Below are 6,854 nucleotides of genomic sequence, written 5' to 3'. Positions count from 1 at the left end.
AAATAAGAAATTATAATAGATGTTAAAAATAATTGAGAAATGAAAGCAAATAAAAACACAATATGCCAAAACTTATGGTATGCAAAAATATAGCATTCAGAGAGATTTATAGCTATAGGTGCCTACATTTAAAGAAGGGATCTCAAATCAATAACCAAACTTTACTCTTTAAGCAACTAGAAACAAAAAAGCAAACTAAATTCAAATCTAGATGAAGAAAATAAAGTATAAAGAGCAAACTGAGATAAATAAAACAGATATAGAATAACAGAGATGCAGTGAAACCAAAATTGTCATTTTGACCTCTTTCATATTTATTTCATATGTTTTAGTCATTTTTAGTAACTGAATCTCAAGAGTGCATGCTTCTTATTTTTTAAAGGAGAACCAAAAACTAGAACACGAAATAATATAGAAGAACGAATTCTTAACACAAAATTTGTCACCAGATTGCTCTTTGGATAATTGAAAATGAAATGTATTAATTCATAGAAAACAGGAGGTCTCACCCCTCCCCCATGCTGAGTTTCAAACTGCACATTCAATAGCTGTTCAAATATTTTGTATTGTAAGTAAATGCATTTTGTTAAACTATTGTCTAAGTGTAAAACACCATGCACAGCCCAATTAAAAAGATAGCACATGTCAAACCCTAGAATTTCAACTCTCCATTTATTTAAGATTTTATGAAAAATTAAATAACAGGGCTCTGATGGATAAAATATATCACTTGTATCACTCTTGAATAGAGGTTTGCTTGGACAGAATTTTATATTCAACCTTGGACTTGAATGTTTATTGGGCACCACTCATTAATTTATTCATTCAAGAGCTGAGTAACAATGGTATTTTAAAATGGACATAACTCCATTTAATTACAAATTGGAAGACCTGTTCAAATGTGGCTTCCAAAAAAACTATAATCAAGTACTATTGAGACAAGGGGAAAGATATAATGCCTATGTTATTTATTCTTTATAAAAATTAGAAATACACTTGTTATTATCCTTAGTACAATAAGATCATGATCATGGTATGTTTTGTTTTCTGTCAGGTATTCTCAAATCCTAGAGCAATGCCTAGTACCTAATAACTGGGAAAAAATTTTGCTAGGATTCATGTAAGCATAAGAAACTTTTGATAAATTGTTTTTTTTTTCAGAAAAAAATATACTTTTAATTTATCCTGACATGCTATGAATGAATAAATTCCACTAAAGAATTATCATTGGTAAGGTTTCCTTTATTAAGCCAAAGAAAAACAGAACACATAAATAAAATTGTGAGAAAGTACATGCATACAGGGAACTTATAGAAGGAGGTTGGGGCTAAAGGGTCAATAAGCACTTGAAACTTCACAAGGTTTAAGTCAACTGCTTATAGCCATTTCACAAATATTTTAAATGAAAACATTTCATAATCAAACTCTTCAATGTTTTCATTATTAATCAAAATCAGTCTACCTGTTAGTTTGTGGAAGCAAGCGTTTAAATGCCAAGCTCTGGAAGCTGCAGTACTAGGTATTGTGCTGCAGTACTAGGTATTGTGCTGCCGTACTAAGTATGTACTCTGGCTAAAATTTCTAAAAAACCAAACAAATGCTGCTCCAATCATCGGCTCTGCTTCTTCTGTTCTTCAATTGATTCTTAGAAACTTTTCATATTACTCTTAGTTTTTTTCAGAATGCCCTTTCCCTTCAGACCAAATGGAAAAAAATATATTAAAAAATTGAAAATTTATAACTAAATCTTAATAGACTTGCAAAGGAATATCATGTTACACATGGCTTGAAGTATTCTAATCAAATATTGGGGATATATTTATTTTATAGCAAGGCATTTTATTGCTAAAAAAACTTTATTTTCTTACAGAAACAGTTTTTACTTTTTATAAACTTAAAAAAGTTCCCATCTCAAAATAAAAACAAATTCCCAGATCACATAGATGTTTACAGTGATTTCATTTATCTAGGCAACATACATAAATTTTCAGTTGCAAAATGTTAACTAAATTTCTGTGACAAATATAATTTTAAAAAAATACCAAGAACAATATAGAATTAATGCAGAGTCCTAAGGATAATCTAATAGTTACCGTTATTTCTTAAGTGTTCACTTTAGATGCTGTTATTTCTAGCACAGTAAGCAGGCAGTGTCCTTTATATGCTCAAACACTGGACTCCGCTACCACATCAGCTGTCTTGCAAAGAAGCAGCCAACTATTTAAAGAATGTTTCAGTTGAACATCTTGCACAGTCTAGGGGTGGAAATGCCCTAAGATTGCACAATTGTGAGCATTCAAGACCATCAAAACTCTGTCTGAAGATTGTTATCTTGTTCTGAAACAAGATCTCAAAGCTGCAGAGTTCAAAATGAAATGTTTTCTAAAAAAAAAAAAAAATGCATATGCACAATTTCTGAACCAATTTAGTTAAATTTTCCACTTGAAAAAAGTGTGGTCAAAACCTGACAACAGATTTCACTACTTCAGTTAATATTCAAAATTAGAGCAGCTATACAACTGGTAATATAGCATCAACAATGTTGCCAGAGCCAGTTGATACTGAAATTAAGTTCTTTACATCAAGTAAATGGTAGTCCACAACCACTGACTAGAGTACATATGAACTAAAATTTCTAGATTTGGGGAGAAACAAATGCTGCTCCAATCATCTGCTCTGCTTCTTTTGTTCTTCAAGGGATGCTGAGAAACCTTTCACCTTACTGCTCCTTTTGTCGGTTTGCTTGCCTATGGGGGCTTGGGTCTGCTGGATAGGCTGCCTGCCATCCATCTCTTTGCTTTAACATTGTCCAGCCAAACTTGTAGTCATATTGGTGATTCAGGATACTGAAAAGGATGTGGAATAGCTGCCTCACATACATGTAATCAGGGGCTTCCTCAAAGAACAGCCCACTACAATAATTTAAGTACACAGTAAATTCTGTAGGAAACCCTTTATCTAAAACTTCATTAGAAGTGGACATCATCTTTTCACTAATCTTTTCATATATTTGTTTCTTTATTGCAGCCTTTAGTCCTTGCCATGGCAGCTAATTCTATTAAAATACATCAAAACATATCATAATGATTCCATGTCATCTCAGTGACTGCGCAATACCAAGATGTACATTCCTGCTAGCATAGTGGACAGTGCCAGTGAGGATTTTATCTTGTGTGGTATGTGTTGCCTTGTCTTGTTGTCTATATAATTTTTTGCCAAACCCAAATCAATATGGAATAACTTCTTACAGTGCCGGCCCAATATCCACTAGCTTAATGCCTCCTTGTATAAAATTTTTCGAATGCACATATTCACTTCTACTGATCATCTGGTCAGCTAACACAGGTACAGTTTTCATTGAGAATCTTCTTGAACAGAAGAGATATTCAAGGCTGGGTCCCAGAAGGTCTATGACTAGCACATGACTAGCACATGACTAGCATGACTAGCACTTTTTCAGGACAGTACCACTTGAAGAATCTTTACAGAGTCCGCTGTCATACAACTGGGGATGCCTAATCTTTTGAGACTCTAGCTTCACTGCCACTTTCTCACAGTTGGTGATGATCATCACCAGATAAATGTCCCCAAAGGAGCCTTCCCTGATCTTCCAGAACAGTTTATATATCTCTCCGACAATGACCAGAAAGCAGTTTCTCCGTAGTTTTCCCAGTGACTTAGGCTAGGCGTCATGTTTCGGGGCGGCAGCCAACGAGAAGAGCGGCCTGCTGAGTTGGGGCCAGGCCTGTCACTCTGTCTCCAATGCCATCTTGCTACTGCAGCTTCAGGGGGATGGGTTTATCTTGAACTGGAACCCAATAGTGTGTTTCTCATAATGTTCAAATTGCTTTTACATCATATGTTTCATTTAATTTAACTTCATTTAATTTAACTGAATATATTTCAACATAGCATAACATATGACTTAAATAGTGACAACTGTATCATTATTAGGACCTTAGTACATTAAATGTAACATAGATAAGTATTTAGTATTTTTATTTTTTTTATTAGATTAGTATATGATTTTCACATGTCTTTTCTCTTGTGGGTACCTGATGTTTGAGCAAATTGAATGATACTAGACAGAAGAATTTAAGTACAATAAATATTTTAATTATTTTATCCACATGTGATTTTTGTCACACAGAATAACTTAAAGATAATCCTTGACTAGTGGTCTTTAATAAGAGTTGTAAATATATTTTATAGGAATATGCACTTAGAATCAGAGTGAATACTTGGCATAACTAAATCTCTGTGATCAAACTAAATTTGAATTTATACTGTTTAATAGTATTGCTTTAATTAATAGGCATACATATTTAATTTATATGTACAGATAACATCTTTGGGTATCAATCATATTTTAAAAACTTCTTTGTTCTATGTCATTGAATATAAAATCAACCCTGTGATTTGGAGATACCATTGCCACAGATAAGGAAACAGAAAGGCTGCTTGCCGTAGTATGAAGGTGGTAAGTAGCAGATGCAGTATTCAAACCCACCTGTTATGACTTGATAGTTCATTTCTATAGCAAGACTCACATGGGCATTTCCTTTTACATTACTATATCTCCCATTACAAAATACAATCCATCCATGTTGAAAAGTCTGATTTTGTTTACTTCTGGAATTCAAAAGGGACAATCCATGACTGAAACCTGACCGAATTCTCTGGATTATTGCTTTTGAATTCCAGAGGTAAACAGAATCAGACTTTTCAACGTGGATGAATTGTATTCTTTCTTAGTGCTTTGATGGCTGCAGATTCTTTAAAAAAAATTCTTTGTGATTCATGGCAACTTGTTCATCAATAACATTATTTTCTTGCCCTATACTACATTTCCCTTATTTTAAATATTTTTATGAGTATATTAATGAAGCAAAAGTGGAATTTGAATCTAATAGCTTTTTATTACAGAATCCATTTAATATAACAATCTGATTTTCTGAAATGGCCTAAGCTTTTGGCAGTCATCATTTATTTCAATACAATATAAATAACATAATAGAGATACCTTATTGATAAGATGGGCTTCTTTTTATAACTATCTTCTTAATTACAAAATTTTTGAGAAATGTTTATATATCCTATATTTTCTTAATTTCTTTGTGCAAAAAATTAAATCAGTTATATTTGTTTATAGATAAGAAAGATTGAGTTTTCTAAGTTGCATAGACATGAACTTTAATTGTGACAAAGAACATTCTAACTTCAAAATCTGTCATACCTAAAGAACAGTGATCCTCCCAGTGTTGACAAATAAAAAGAAAAAAACAGCAATTGCAATATAAGAAATTACAACTAAGTCCAGTTTGAAAATGTATTAACCATAAATGGAAACATTTACCTACATCAAATAGTTTAATAAAGAAAATATTTCTTCCAGAGATAGAAGTACATGACCTATTATCAAAATCCTTGGTGGGTTAAGAGCTGGGTGAAAAGTTAACTCATACTCTCTACCAGTCTTTTTTTGTTTGTTTGTTTGTTTTTGTTGTTTTTTAATTAGTTACACATGACAGTACAATGACCTTGACATATCATCCACTAGTCTCTCCACCAGTCTTTTCACTTTCCACAAAAATTTATTTCCTTGAACACTTCTTGGAGATATTTTAAGATATATTAAGATGGATAGTAGAAAACAAATGGCATCATGTACATAAAGTTGCACAATTCTATCTTGTGGTCTGGAATACCTTACTGTAAATCCTGGGAATCTGATGAATTAGTTGGAATTGTTTGCTTCTGATTTTGAAAAAGGAAATCAGTTGATAAATAATATATGAATCAATTCTCTGCACACTATGTATGAATATTCACCCTAATATGAAACAAATAAAGGCCATGGGTTATCTCATATCAGTTTAGTTCAAGTCCTATTAGCAAATCAATTAAGCTAAAATAATTTGATCTGAAGGCTTTTGAAATTGTAACCAAGGGAATATGGGTTTGAACTGTATCACTTCCTTTGAAAGCTAGAATGCAAGCTTGTATGTAAGTCTCTAAACATTCCTGCATCATAGAGAACTATTGATTTGATTTGGTCCTTTGTTCCATAATATTGAGTATTCTTTTATTTATTTCACTAAATATTGACTGGGTATTAGACTTCCTGCCAATAAGAATGATTCTAGGGTAAGCAAAACAGATGATGCTTTTTGCCCTCTTAATGCTGAAAAACTAGAAAAAAAAACCAACATTCACTAAGATATAATTCTGTGAATAATTAGAGAATCACAACTGGGGCAAGAGATGCAAAGTCTATGGAGCTGTGAGAATGTTGCTGGGGGACATATCCAAGTGTGAGAGAAAAGGGAAGTCTTTCTCAAAAAAGTACTAAATTGGAGGCTGGAAAAGGGTTGGAAGAAGAGAATCTCTGGAGCAGAAGAAAGCAGATAGCAGCCAAGAGAAACAGGGAAAGCCTGTGGAAGAAGGGGGAACATGAGCTCTGATCAGGTTTCAGGCTTTATGAATGACGTCGTGGACTCAGGCCTTTATCCCAACCACTGAGAAACATCACTGATGGATTCTAAAACAGATCATCATGCTCAGTCTTGCACTGAAAATATTACTGTGTTTTTTTTGCAAGAGAAGTATATCAGAGTGTGGGAGACAAGTTAATGGGCTATTTTGAGAAATACTTCCTTTTTACAGCTCTTGGACAGTTGATTCTGGCATTATAATTCATAGGAAGAAAGCACATCTAGTGGTCTTTAACACTGGGCATTAAAACTGGAAATGGATAAATGTTCGGTCTGGCCAAAGTCATCACAAACACAGAAATGCATAAGAGATGGATAAGGGCATAGTCATAAGACAAAGGGCAAAGGACTGACATACAA

General features: G+C 33.2%; 1 pseudogene; it reads right to left on the bottom strand.

The window, feature by feature from the left end:
* Positions 1 to 2,667: 2,667 nt before the first annotated feature.
* LOC101956009 (casein kinase I pseudogene) overlaps positions 2,668 to 6,854 on the bottom strand; it is a 100,444-nt pseudogene continuing 96,257 nt past the window's right edge.

The sequence above is a fragment of the Ictidomys tridecemlineatus genome, chromosome 7 (genome assembly GCF_052094955.1).
Source record: "Ictidomys tridecemlineatus isolate mIctTri1 chromosome 7, mIctTri1.hap1, whole genome shotgun sequence".
Classification (NCBI taxonomy): domain Eukaryota; kingdom Metazoa; phylum Chordata; class Mammalia; order Rodentia; family Sciuridae; genus Ictidomys; species Ictidomys tridecemlineatus.
Note: the sequence above shows the minus strand (reverse complement) of the source record. Positions and strands in the feature narration are given on the sequence as shown.